Source organism: Pinus tabuliformis, chromosome 3_2 (assembly GCF_031772625.1).
Source record: "Pinus tabuliformis cultivar Carrire ecotype Pingquan chromosome 3_2, CPIR1, whole genome shotgun sequence".
Classification (NCBI taxonomy): Eukaryota; Viridiplantae; Streptophyta; class Pinopsida; order Pinales; family Pinaceae; genus Pinus; species Pinus tabuliformis.
Genome location: NC_142302.1, coordinates 719,760,402 through 719,776,068, shown reverse-complemented (window position 1 = coordinate 719,776,068; position 15,667 = coordinate 719,760,402).

Here is a 15,667-nt window from a genome sequence, read left to right as displayed (position 1 = left end):
AAATCATGCAGTGCATTTTTTATTAACAATAGATTTACATTTATAGTACAAATATGTGACTCTTGGGTTTCAGATCCCAAGGTCTCTTGGACTGCTTTTGTCCATTCGAATTCCACACTAACCCATTAGGATTAGGTGTCCAACATTCCCCCCCTTAATCCGAAGGGTTATGTATGAGTCCAAGAAGAGAGCTGTAATACAAAATGTGCAAAAAATGCATGGCAGCACTAGGCTGAATGTGCTCTATGAAATGTTGGTATAAAGGGCGGTGGTTTAAGGATGACCACCAACACTGGAACGCTTAGTGCAGTTCCTGGAACTCTTCCAAAACTGGCAAGAAGCTGGAGTCTTCTGCTAGAGGAAGTGTTCTTAATCTGTGATGGTTTAAGGATGACCAACAACTCTGGAATGCTTAATGCAATTCCTGGAACTCTTCCAAAACTGGCAAGAAACTGAAGTTTTTTGCTAGAGGAAGTGTTCTCAATATGTGATGGTTTAAGGATGACCAACAACTCTGCGATTCCTGGAACTCTTCCAAAACTGGCAAGAAGCTGGAGTCTTCTACTAGAGGAAGTGTCCCAGATTGCCAACTGAAGGCATGTTCAGGGGCATCTTTGTCTCTGGCTACAACTCTGAAACTGGTGTGGCAGGTTGTGGCTCAGGCTCGCTTGATGTGACTTCGAAGCTTGTAGATGACCATCATTTCCCCCCCTGCCAGATACAAGGTGAGAAGATGGAGAAAACTCAACTGCAAGACTGTTCAATATTCTGGAACAAGTTCTGACATGTGTTTGGAATATCTTCTTGGCTGTTGATGCCCATTGCCAAGAAGCGATCCATCCAAGATGAATCTTTGTTCTTGCAGGACGTTTATTTCTGAAGCATCTGTGTGAAGAATGGCTGGTTTTATGACAGTGCTTACATGGATGAAGATAAAAACAATGATCTTTCAGATGGCCAACTCGATCACAGTGTTGGCATTTCTCAATCTGTTGTTTTTGTTGTTGCTGTGGAAGAGGGGCAGAATCTGGAACAGCTGGAGGTGAACTGTCATGAGGAGCAAGTGAACTGTTATGAATGAATCCAACACTCTGAAACTGAATGGGCTTGGCATAGTCTGGAATATGAAAGGACAAGTTCTTGTCATATCCAAGACCAGTTCTGTGCTTGTTGTGGACAAGCTGTTCCCAAGGTCTGATGATGGGCTTGGGAAGTGCAGACTGAGTTTCTGCATCTGCATGTACAACTGCTGCTTTATTGGAATGAGCTGTACCATTATTAACATGCTGTTGATAGGTGGTTGTCTCAATGTTCTGAACAGAACAGGTTCAGAATGGTGTAGCTCTTCTTGCTGTAGCTGTGATTCAAGCTGCAAAAAGTCGATCTTTTCTTGTGCATCATGCAGGCAGGTCTGAATGTCACAAAGAGTGTCTTTGCTAACATTTACCTTCCCACCAATAGTGGAGTGTATTAGTGTATTCAGTAACTCTAATACATCATGAAATCTAGCCATTGTCTCAACAAAGAAATGAACACTCAGCAAGTCTAGACAAACCCCAGCTATTGAAGATTTCAAAAAATTAAGAATATCAGTTTGAAAAAGGCACTCAACTAATTCCAGCTAAGAATTTAGCCAATCACTAACAGATTTGTGTCCTGCAAGAATGAAAGGCTCAAAGTCCTTCCAACACAGATACAATAGATATGTTTCACCCTTAAAATGCTCAGGTATACCAAGATACGCTTTGTATGGATGCACAACTAAATGACTTCTTCCTTCTTTGAAATTCGAACTTCAACTACAGGAATGGATTACATATACCTCTGATGTATCAACTGAAATAATAACAGAGATTGGAAGCAGATTAACAACTAATATTCAAGATATTATTAGAGACTGATGAACTAATAACTCCAAACAAATCAATACATCACTGAAGTTTGTGTTGCAACCCTCATGAAGATGGAAAATAGCCTATGCATATTTTGATGCATCTATGCCACTGTTCAACTCCGGACAGAGTTTCCGTCCTGACATCTCTGTTGATTCCTGTACTTCATATAAGGTAACAGCGGGTGGAACTTTACACTTGCTGAGTAATTCGTGTGGAGATATTAATGAACTTGGCTTACAAAAGCGCACCTCAGCAGGTATTGATGAATATGATACGAATGAGAAAACATATCAGTGTGCTTCGTATGAGATGTGCATATATATATGGGCGGTATCTTAATGTAAAAAATACACCAGAAATGTCATACACAAAGAAATTTCCGAGATCCAAATCTACAATTATAAACACTCATCGCACAAAGTGTCGACCAACGACTTTTATCTGCAGTACATTCAAAACAACGGGCAGGATTCTGGAGCTGACGACGGCATATATATATTTGGATGGGATAATAAACATGCTGGCATTAATGTCCTGCTCTCCAAGGACTATTTGGCTCGCAATATAAGCTTCTTAATGTAATACAAGAGAAATGCCGACAGTTTCATTTGCTATCTCTTACCTGAGCAATTCGTCTCAGTCGGTGCGCTGCGGAAGTCTTGAGGCAACTCCCGCAAGCATTCAGGCCTTTGCAAAACGACGGATTGAATCCTCTGAGTTTAAGAGAGAGCCAGACGAAAGCTGGGAGTATTGAGAGTTTTGAACTCTTACTGGATCAATCAGGACTCCACCTACAAGTATTATGAAGTGATATTGGTTGACGAGGCACACAAGGTAATACGAAATGATCCTCGAATCAACTGGATCTGTAATGTAGTTCACAAGCACAGGGAGCTTCGTGGACTTACATCAGAAGGAAAGAAGTACAGGGGTCTCCGAGGACGGGGCCATCTGTACCACAAGGCTCGTGCTATATGGAAAAGAAACAATACTCTATCTCTCCGGCGTTATCGATAGATTCATGGGTAGCATCTATAATAGCTTTGCATTCAAAACTTATATTGTTTCATTTGTCGGTAGCCTTAGTAGAGCAATCTCAACCATAACACTTAGCCCGTCAATTCAACATCATCATCAGACTCGGTCCATTGGCATAGGTCGACCCCACAGCCACGCAATTTCATTGCAATCTGATATGAAAAGAGGCTCTGAAATCTGTTCCTCCGATTTGTTAGCATTCAAATCCAGCGTACACTCAATTTCAATGAACGACATCATGAGAGAAAATCGACCCTGGGCTGATACTATGCCGAGGCATTAGGGACGTTGCACTTCTTTTATGTGATTTGAACTGCAGTCGCAGAACGAGCATGACACCATTGCTGACAGTAACGCCGAGTATCAATGATATTAATCAATGGCGACCTTCTCGGAGGCTCCTCCAGGCGACGGTAAGGCCGGAGAAAATCATCTTCAAAACTAAATGTACGCAATGCCACACGGTTGACATGGGTGCAGTTATCAATATCATGTCAAATTGAATGCATTATTCTGGGTAAAGAACACGGTAACGCATGAAAGTGGAGGAGCGTGGGAGGCTATACCAGGAAAATTGACAGAGGGACAGAGTCAGACTTCTGAAGAAATGGCAGAGGGATAATTTTCTGAAACCGCTGGGTGCATGTAAGAAGTAGACCTGATAGACAGGGGTGGCAGCGAATAGCAGACAACCGTTATGGCAGAAAGCGCACAAAGCTTATCTTGGACAGCGCTGGTCAGGCAGACAAAACACAGAGAAAGGAATATGGAGGAGCAGCGCAGGTATATGCAAGAGGTGGCAGCTAAATTCTAGCTGAGAAAATATTCATAAGTGATGGCAGAAACCATAAAACAAATGGTTCAAAGAAATTAGGCAGGGCAGGAATACGCCTGCTCTGATACCATGTTAAACACACATGGGAAACATAGAATAGGAAAGATAAATCATGCAGTGCATTTTTTATTAACAATAGATTTACATTTATATTACAAATATGTGACTCTTGGGTTTCAGATCCCAAGGTCTCTTGGACTGATTTTGTCCATTCGACTTCCACACTAACCCATTAGGATTAGGTGTCCAATAGTATTGATGCTAAAAAGAAAGTTGATGTACAAATCTGAATTTGATTTCAAGCGACAAACACAAACAAGCTTCTTTTCGAAATCAAAAGATAGAGACGATTACGACACCTAGTGATTTTGAAATGAACACTTGTTCTTGACACTAGAAAATCACAAATTCAAACCAAAGCAATAGTAACAGTATAATCGACCACCAACAGCAATCAAACTTTCTCCTATGATCGAAATCGACACTTGCGACAGATCCAAATCAAAGGACGACAATACGACTATTCTACTTTTGCAATGGAAAACTGTAAACGACTCAACAAACACACAAAAACATCTACAGTTCTTTTGTACAAAGGAGGCGGAATAACAGCAAGGAAAAGGGGTTTTAAACAGACACATATACTGATCACGGGCAGCAAAATTCAGAGATAGAACTGGAGAAAATGAAGCACAAGAACCACAGCTGCACAGGGCTAGTCTGATCAGCGCACCTGTAACACAGAGAAACTGCACTGCAGCGCAGGTTGCCCTTTCGGGAAGTGCGCTGAAATTCAGGATCTCTTAATAGTACCTTCACTGGGCCAGAAACGAGAATCTGCCCGGGTTTTGTGTCACAGTTTGCAGTTCAGTCTTTGGTTTTTGGCCGAGTAAAAGCAATCGGTAATGCACAGTCAGGGGTAGATCTAAGGAGGGTTAAAGAGCTATCACAAGGGCAATCAGATCGTTTGTGAATCAGCGGTTCAAATCATAAACAAATCCAGTGAATGGATTGAAGCAGCAGATGTCTACTTTGCATTTGTTATGGCAAATGCAGTTCGAATGCTACTTATAAGTTTATGAAACAAACAACAAAGAGATACACAAACAAACTAATTAGACATTCTCCCCAGCGGAGTCGCCATTTTGTTACCGGGAAAAGTGTCTATTTAGAACTGCTCTATCCCACTAAGGTGTGACAGCTGCCTTAGAAAAAAACAGAGAAAAACTACTTTTGTATTTCCTTTATGAACTATAGATAGAGAGGAATAAAAAGAACCAACCTCTGTCTTGCGCTAATCCTTTGATCCAATCCTTCTCTTCTTTGACAGCTTCCAGCTACTTGCTCCCTTACTTGCCCAGCTTCACCAAGTACCTGTAAGATCACAGAAGAAGAAAACTATACAAAGACATGGATCTATATTCATAAACAACTTAGGATCAGATTTAAGTTAACCATACAAATGTAACAAGCATCAATGATACAAAAGCATGGAGGAAAAACTCAAATAGTTTTTATTGATAAACAAGAATATCCACGAGGAGTTACAACCGATGGTTCCTGACCCAGCATCAACCTCCCAGCAAAGAAGCCCCTCTTCACCTCCAACAAAGCATAGATCACCCAATACTCTGATGTTTGTCTCAAAACCAACATCAATTCCTTACAATGAGCAAAATTTCAGCCTCTGGATCTCTGGGATGAGGGATCCATATATAGATATGTGTAAGGAGGATGAGTCATCTTGTGATTTGATTAGTGTCTTCTCTCTATCATTTCTTGCTTCCACTTGGAGACTGAAGGCCTCTTACTCATCCTTGGTCGAATTCAGTGAGGCAAGTGTCACAGGAGAAGATTCTGGAAGCTTCCATTGTCTCTCCACCTCGCGGAATGACACTGCCATTTGTCATTTCTCACCCAACGCACCCTCATAGTGCATTTAGGTACGTTGCAACGCACCTAGCCAGTGCAATGCAACGCACCTAGCCAGTGGAGCAGCTGAAATGATCCTGTTTTGACTTATTCTGAGCAGTTTCTGGTAAAGAACTTCTGGGAGAAGCTGTAATTTGTTGACCTTGTTCCTTTAGGGGTTAGAACAACACTTTTAGGGACTTAGGAGCCCTTGGTTTATGGACATTTCATGCTTGGAGTTGTAAGGCACAAAAATGTCTATAACAATATGGTTGAACTGGCAACATACTGATGCATAACATTCGTGCTGATCTTCAAGTGTGTGTTGGTGGTCATGTGCATCAACTTGCCGAAGTGCATGTTCAGCTCCAGTTGGACTTGTTTCTTATCTTCGCCTTGGTGAGTGTGTTGAATGGATTGAATTGCATGCGTGCACTCAACAACATGCATGCTACTGGATCCTTTGCATGCGATCAACAACAATTCTCACCATGTTTGCTCTATTTTCACTGCTGGGATGGATCCTTAGCTTGTACTGGTGAAGTTTCATCTGTGAGTGCATGTTGCACCCACTGTTGTTCATGTTCCTGCTACAAATCATGGACAGTTTGTGCGGCTTCATGTTCTTCCTGAGTTGCCGCTTCAGCACATGCAACTCCTTCTTTGTTCCATCTTCTACCTTCGTACGATATTCATTTCGCGCCGTCACTTCATAGTCTGAGTCTCCAAAGTTGCTTTCATTATTAGTGGATTCGCTTGATCTTGCAACTTTTCTCCGCCTTAATGTTGTCAATAACCTTCCTCTTGCATTCACTGCGTTCATTGCGTTCGCTGTATTCACTGCATTCATGCCTTCAACTGCTGTTCATGATGCTGCTGCTTGATGTCCTTGTCCATGAACAACTTGATATCTTTGTGAGTAGGTAAGCCCATGGACACTTGATCGACTGCATCCCCATGTGTGCTCTGAACGGTGTCTTCATCTATGATCTCTTGGAAACCATTGTACCTGTACTACTAAGAGGAAGACGAACACCTGTGATCTTGGAGACATGGCAACACTCATAGTAAGCAATCCGTCAGCTGAAAACCAAAATGAACATGAGAACTAACCTACAACATACTCGGGTGACTGATTGTGAAGGTTGCACAATTTTGGTCGGGAGGTCAGGAGATCGACTGCCAAGACTGCACAAGGCATAGTCTGGCTTGCTGGGAGACTAACTAGCTGCTAGAATTGCAAAATGCACAATTCAGTTGGGTAATTGGCTGCTGGGGTTGTGGAATGCACGATTCTAGCTGGGAAAGTCTACTGGCCTAAGAACAAATTTGAGAAAATTTTTGGGCCAAGACGTCACTGACCTCCAGAAATTCACAACTCAGTCCAGGAGTCCAGTGCTGGGCCAGATTGTGCAAATCTGGAGAGGAAGGTAATCCTTCCTTCTCTAGATTGTGCAATGCAGCCTTGGTGAAGGCAGAGATCGGGCCAAGGTTGGCCCGACTCGTCGACGGGCAACTGAAAGCAAGTAAGTCGATGAAATGCATGGAGACACTAAGTGATAGCAGAAGTGATAAACAGTGCATGCAAAACATGAATGGAGGATTGAGCAAACAGATCAACATGCATGTGGGTGAGGCTGTTCGCTGGTTGGGCGAACATCCGTGCAAAACAGTTTCATGCATGCAACAATAGTGAGATAGAAACAAAAATTGAAACAGAGCTAGGACAAGCTAGAATATATGTAAACAACAACGCACGTTCAAAGAAATCAAGAAAGCAACACTCACACAAGCGAATACACAAAAAGCGACAGAAATGCAACACAAGGCATAGGAAGCAAGATTACCCCAAAACAGCTAAGCTGAATGTGCCAACTGCTCCTAGATGTCATGTGGGATGTCATAGCTACAAGGTTGATGTGAAAATGGGCTCTACAACATTCGGTTGATGAGTTTTGATAACATCTAGGTTCTGACGCTCATGCCACAAATCTAGGAGGAAGCGACAATTGGAGGGAGGTTTCAGAATTATTACTTGCATGTAACCTACAACTGCTAAACATAGATCCCTGAAACAAGGGATACCTTTGCCTATTGCCTTGGGAGAAGCAACCTATGAATGCAAGTCTATTTTTCTTGGTCCCGGAGGGAACTGGTCAACTCAGCTACACATGAAAGCAACTGCTCGACTACTGGAGAAAAATGTGCATTTCTGACTGTAAGCTGGGCTGACTGCCCAAGGGGATTGCACAATTTCTGGGCCCAGCAGCTGAATGCTACCTAGATTTGCGCAAATCCTGGGCTGAACTACCTGTTGATGGGAAAAATTGCACAATTCCTGCTGGGAGGGTTGGCTGGCAGGATTGCGCAATCTTGGAGCCCAGAAAACTGTCAGAGGGAATTGCGCAATTCCTGGAGGGAATGGATGGTTTCCCTCCAGAAATGTGCAAATTTCACTGGGAAGCTGCTTAGCCTGTAGTTGGACCAAGTTCAGGTGAGCAACTTGTGAAGGGAAAAGATCAAATTGTGATCGACAGGCTACCTTTGAGCAAGAAAGACACTGAAGCTTGAGGACTTGACGAAGCAAGGCAAGCTACTGTGAAGGTTGGTCGGGAGGCTATAAAATAGGCTAAGGAAAAATTTTGGAGGGTGGTTGTAGCTGCTACAACAATTTGTCTCTCCAATAAATAATAATAATGAAAATAGAAAAAAATAATGTTGTCCTAAAATAAAAATGAAAATAACCATATAGGTAAAAAAAAAACTAAAATGAAAATAACCATATAGATAAAAAAAACTACAATACAATTATCTCATGTGTTTAGATAAAAAATTACAATACAATTATCTGATGCGTTTAATAGTTCTTTATCATATATGTTGAATTTGAATGGATCATAAATTTACCTTCAACAATTTTTTTTACCACATTAAAATTCCAAATTAGGTAAAATTTTAAACATCTTTACTCTTTACTAAAGCCACTACCATTTCTTAAATCAAAGTAAAAATGTTAATTCAAGACAAATAATCCAAAATATTGCTCTAAATCTTTTAATATTTCTTTAAATTAATTATTTGTAAAATGAATCTTTAAAAGGAAAACCATATCCTATGAATATATTAAAATCTCTATACACAAATATTTCCATGTCAAAGTTGTAATATTTGAAAATATTCATTTGATGTAGTTTTATTATAAATTTTGTTATCATGTCATGTAAAAAACATTGTTAAATATAATATTAATATTGAAATATTAATGTTCATATTAATACTATTATTAAATCTAAGATATATATATATATATATATATATATATATATATATATATATATATAAACCCTAGATATATATGCGAGGCAAGAACAAAGGCACAGAGTGATAGAGGTGGAGAGATAAAGGGAGTGATAGGGAGGGATAGATAGATGGATTTGGATGGATAGAAAGGGGGGGAAGAAGAAAGACATAGAGAGAAAAGTGGATAGAGAGAGGGAGTGGCAAGGAAGAGGCGGAGAGATAATTTTTATGCTTGGGGGTGAGATAGAGAGACAAATAAGGAGAGATGGAGATAAGGGGGGGAGAAGGAGAGAGGGAGGGAGGTAGCGCAGAGTTGGAGAGAGAGAGAGAGAGAGAGAGAGAGGAAGGAAGAGAGCAAGGACATGAGAGAGAGAAGGAGAGAGGAAGGGAGAGAGAGAGGGAGAGAGAAGAGTAGGAGGGAAGAGAGATAGAAGGGGGGAGAGGGAGAGAAGAGGAAGAGAGAGTGTGTGGGAGAGGAAGAGGGAGGGAGAAATAGATATATATGGAGATAGAGAGTGTATGTTTTGGAGTGATATAGAAAGACAAGAGAGACAGAGGGGGATAGATATATAGATGGAATGTGAAGAGTGGGGAGAAGAGAGAGATATAAAAATATGGATAGAGAGAGCATGTGTGTTTGGGGAGGGGATGATATAGTGAGATAAAGAAGGATATATATATATATATATATATATATATATATATATATATATATATATATATATATATATATATATATATATATATAGATATATATGGAGGGGGAGAGAGGGAAGAAGATTTCTTGCACTAGATGCATTGATTTCAGTGTAGATGGTGATTTCTAATCCTATTTGATTTCTTGCACTAAAGGAGATAAACTAAATTAGATGGGAGAGGAGGAATGAATAGAGAGAGAAGGGGAGTAGTGAGAGAGGGAGAGAAGGCTAAGAGAGAGAGAGGGGGAGAGAGAGAGGTAGAGAGGGAGGGAGAAAGTGACAGGGTTAGAGAGATAGAGAGAGAGAGAGTGAGGGGGGAGAGAAAGGGATAGAGAGGAAGGATGAGAGAGAGGAGGAGGGAAAAAGAGATGGAGTTGGAAGGGGAGAGATTGAAACAAGAAGAAAGACATAGAGAAAGAGAGAGAGAGAGGGAGTGACAAGGGAGTGTTGGGATAGGGTCCCCAGGGTCATTTTTGGGTTAGTTTAACCAATTTTTGTAATAGATTTTGTAAAGAATGTAAAGTCTCCGCAAAATGTGGAAGTGGAGTGTGCAACTAAGTAGGAGTAAAAGGGGATTTAGCCCCTTGTTGGGTAAGTAACAGGTCAGTTTTGAGACTCACCCATAGGCCACAGGCCATGGTATTGTATTGGAAAAGCTATATATATTTAAGTCATAGAGAGTCTAAAGGGGATAACTAAGTCAAGGTAGAAGATTATTTTGGCAAGTGATAAGGTAGGAAAGCTCTGTTTCCTATACTTAGGCGAAAGGGGAAGGCTCATGCAGTTGAGTGCGTAAGAGACCTTGGTAAGTCCGTAGCTGATTGCGCGGACCCCTACAAGTGAGTGTGAACGGTGGAAGAAGTCTATAAACTAAACGCTGAACTTAATAAAGACTGATTTTGGGACAATTATCTTTCTTTTGAATATTATTCTTATTTCTATTCATGTTATTCTCTATCACTCAATGATATGTTTGTTGTGGAATAATGTGTAAATACTGCATGAACTTATTGAATCTTTAATATTTATGAAAAAAATAAGAAATTATCTGTTTTCATGAAGATAAGGGTTAATTCTGTTATGGTTTTTGATGAATTGGATAGATCTATGTGAAGGCAGATCTAGGGTTATTAATTAGTGCATGAAAGTGGATAGTTTGCTTCTTTAGGGTCTATAAAGTCTGATCGCAGACCTTCGCGAAGGCCATGAAGCCATTTTATTAGAGTTATAGTAGCGGATCATAGAAATATATTGATGTGTGTGAAGGTAGATCTGAGCTACAAAGGCTTAAGATAACTTATTACACGATCTCTGGATGTAGAAGCCTAGTTCTAACATCCCCCAATACTGCTTTGGGTGAGACTGCAGCCTGTGCTACACAGGTTGTTTCTGAAAGGGCTAGCAGTTAGGGTTTTGTTGGTTGGCTCGAACAACTCTGAACCTAGGTTAGGCCTCCTTAAGCCAACAAAAGGTTCCATTGTCGGGATCGAGATCTATCTAATACATGTGTGATAAATGGTTTCCTACGAAGAAAGAAATTGACAAGTGGATTGATCAAAACATGCACGCGTTCGTGGTTCAACAGAACATGAGCCCTAAATTATCCAAGGAAAAGTGGTTGCAGAGATTTTTGTACATAGACAAGGTCGACATGTTCTTCTATTTCTTCCCTAATGAACTACATGAGCTGTTGTGTAAATTGGCCGATAGTCAAGGGACGTGGAGGCTCGACGGTCCTATAGTGTGGACTCCTGAACTGGTGCGACGTCTGGAGGCATAAAAAAGAAATATCGCAGGGACTATGGATCACTAGATTCATCGCACACTGGGAATTTTTGTGACTTATTTCGTTATCGACAAAAATATCAGCTATAATGAAGTGAAATGAAGGCTCTTTAAAGGACCGCGAGGTAAGTATTTGAAATCGCTAAAGACTGGGATTAAAATGTTTTTATGTGAAAAGAGGGTTATGCAGTTACCTTGATGTTTGGGGCTACGTGAAGTGGGAGATTCTTTAGAAGAAATGAAGGATCAAGCCCAGAATATAGTCCGCTCATTGAACCCCCTTCAAGCGACGAAGGAGGGATGTTGCTGACTACACCGTGAAGTGCAGTTTAGTTAATTACATAGGGTATCCCTAGGATACCTCACCCATCCACTCCACCTCCACCTACACCTTCGCCTCATACACCTATACTTTCACCCCCTCCACCTCCACTTCCACGATTCAACATGGCGAACGCGATGAAGATGCCATTTTTTAAAGGAATAGGGAGTGAGGATCCTAAACAGTTTTGGTTTGTCGCAGGAGATGTATGGACAACACAACGTATTATGGATGATAACATCAAGAAGTGCAGCTGGTTACAAACTTATAGGATCACACATTAACATGGTACATCAAGTATTGCATTGATTACCCCAACACGATGTTGGCAGAGACCCAACAAGCTTTGAATAAGGAGTTCAGTAAGCCTAAGTCAGAGGCGTAGTCAGTAATTGAGTTTAAGGAAATCCGATAGAAGGTAGATGAGATACCTTGGGATTTTGATCAATGGTTGAAATTCTTGATTAGGCAGGCCAATATGATAATCACAGATTCTCAGCATTGCGACTGGTATATAGCGTCACTCTTGCCGCATTTGAGAGTGCCTCTGTCACAACAAAAGATTGCAATGTAAGCTGAAGATTTGGAAATAATGAATAGGTTAGATGCCTCGCCCATACATGATACAAACCTAGGAGTGCAACAGATTCACTCACCACTAGAAAGCCTGCACTTAGAGTTGCAGAGTCTAAAGAAAGGAAAGGAGGCCAAGCTAGAGGTGCACGCTGAGGTATGGTGTTTGAAGTGTAAGAGCCATGGACATGATAAGGACCATTGCCCGGTCTATAATAACTATATTATTAGGGTAGGGCTTGTTCCCCTGAAGCCAGAGAATAATATTGGGACAAGCACGAGAGCTGCACTATCTATCAGGTTATAGGAAAAAACACCACTGATAATTTCCATTTACTGTATAAATTTGTATAGACCCCTCAGTGGTTGTTTTGCAATTTTTGTAAATCTGTGGGACATGATGAATGCCATTGTAGAAGTTATGAGCCAATGATGGATAAAACCCCTACCTACCAAATGCAGGTAGAGACATGGCCTCAGGATCAGGGCACAGGAGTTGCGTGTGGAGGATTCCAAGGCTGAGGACGAGGAAGAGGCAGCGGACCTTATCGAGGGCTTGGGCAGGTAATCTACTACAACTGTGGTGAAGTGGGGTACTTTGTACGAGATTGTACAAATACGACACATTCGTCGTGTTAGTACTGTCAAAAGTTTGACCATGTGATAGAGGAATGTATGTTCCTTATGGAAAAGATGCAAGAAAAGAAGGTGAAGACCCAACAACCTACGCAGAACATCCAAATGATGAGGGTTGAGCCCCACGAAGAAGATCAGAGCATAAATATAGTGACGAGAAGTGGTATGACGACTGGTGTAGATAAAGGTAAGAAGCATGAGGATGATGGATGGGTGTGCATGGCTACTGCCAAGGAAGTAGACTTTGATCTTAATCACACTAAAGAGACCTTCATGGAAGCAAAGAAGAGCTTCATTAAGGCCTCCACCTTAGGAAGTCAAGAAAAAATGCTAGAAACTAGTGCGATGCAAGAAGTAGATCCTTCAGTACTAGCTACTTTTCTAAAGACCTGTATGAAGTTAATGCGCGATAAGAAAGCAATAGAAGGGTTGCAAGAGTTAATAGACAAGTGCACAAATAATGAAAAGACTCTTGCTGAACAACGCACAATGAGAAATATTGGTAAGCATAAGAAGTGAATAGGGCGTGAGATGAGGTTGATCGTGCAAATAGGAGAATATGAAATGGACCAGGTAATCTTGGATCTGGGATCGGATGCGAATGTCCTGCTTAAGAAGACTTGGGAGAGAATGGGGAGACCTGCGTTGCAGTGGTCTCCTATTCAACCACCCATGGAAAATCAACAGAAGATTATTCCGATGGGGCACTTATATGGTGTAATGGTGGATATTGAGGGTGTGAGTTCACTGGATGACTTTGAGGTCATTGAAATAGTGGATGATAGTAACCCATACCCCACACTACTGTGAATTGACTGGTCTATTGATATGAACATGGTAATCAACTTGAAGAAGCGGAAGGTGACACTTGAAAAGAAGTCACTCAGGGTTGTAATGCCACAAGACCCTGCAGAAGGAGCACGTTATACTAAACCTGTTCGTGACTTTGTAGAAAGTGATGACGATTTGGATCAGATATACAAGATCACAGCATGAGATGAAGATTGGGTCAATCATACGAACGATGGATGAATTGCATGGGATAGGGATAACTCTTGCACCTCAGATTCAGATGAATAGCTTGAACAATGGTATAATCGGTTACATGAAGTATCTACACTTTGTTACAATATGATGACCAAGTCGCTATAGTGTGTCTCGATTGAGGTAAGAAAGCTTCCACATTATGATGTTTTGAATGATGTGGAGATATTTTTAGATGAATTGGAAAGAGAAGTACCAGAAGAATATCGCTTCCAGGCACTGGAATTGGCACTGCGCACTTCGCCTGCCTGTTGGTGAGGTACGAACAAGGACAACTTTGTTGGATGGAAGAAATACAAAAGGATGATGAAATTATGGTTTGGGTATGCTAATACTTGGATGATAGAAAAATACAATGGGAAGGTTGATCCATGCAATCATTTGGCACGATGGACTAACATCTGGGGAACATAACAACAACCAGAATGGGTGCGTATTTTCTATCATACCTTAGATACAATTCCAATGAACTGGTATTTGGAGACAAAGGTTCGCCATGGGACAGATGAATGGGACATCCTAAGGGAAAGTTTTCTATTAACTTTCAACTTTGAGAATGGGTTTACGAGCATTGATGAAGTGCTCCAAGAGATAAAAGCAACTATATTCGGAACACCAAAGGAACCGGTAGAATGGGCTTAACTAGATTGGAGTACGTAGTTGTGCCATGCGCTGGAGTGTTACGATGTGATTGCTAAAGAAGAAGAAGAAGATCCACAAAATATTACCATCCCAGAGATAGAAGGACAATGCGAAGTTGAAGGACCGAAGGTGGCAAACCCGAATATATCAGAACCTTTGAAAACTTGACAAGTAAACATTGGATTTGAAGCAGAGGCTAAGTTCACAAAGATAGGTGACTATTGGGACAAAGATACGGTTTATAAGGTAGCCGAGCTACTGTGTGAGTACCGGTATTTATTCCCAATGAATTTTTCATATTTGAAAGGGATCATCAGAGATTTAGGTGTTATGAAGATTACGTTGAAGCCAGATGTGAAGCCTGTTAAGCAGAGGCCTTATCGGCTAAATCCAAAGTATAAAGAGAAGGTGTGCCAAGAACTGGATAAGATGCTAGATGCTAGTATTATTGAACCAATATAAGAATCCAATTGGGTAAGCCTAATGGTGGTCCAAGAGAAGAAATAGAAAGGCGAGATCTGAATATGCATAGATCTGAGAAAAATAAATGATGCATGTGTGTGTGATCTGTTCCCAACACCATTTACTGATGAAGTATTAGAGAATTTGGTGGGTAGGAGGCTTATTCATTCACAGATGGATTTGCAGAATATCATCAAATAAAGATCATGCTTGAAGATTGAAGTAAGGAAAACTTCGCAATGAAGTGGGGTTTCTTTCAATATATAGTCATGCCATTCAGATTGAAGAATGTGCCTGCAATCTTTTCTCGAGTTGTGATCGTGGTGTTCAAAGAGTTTATTCATAAATTCTTAGAGGTGTATTTTGACGATTGGATTGTGTTTGGCTTTGTGAAACGCCATGTTACGAGTCTGCGCTTTATGCTGGATACATGTCGAAGGTATCAGATCGCGCCGAAATTGAAGAAGTGCATATTCTATGTGCACTTTGGGATTTTGTGTGGCCATGTTGTATGTAAGTAGGGATT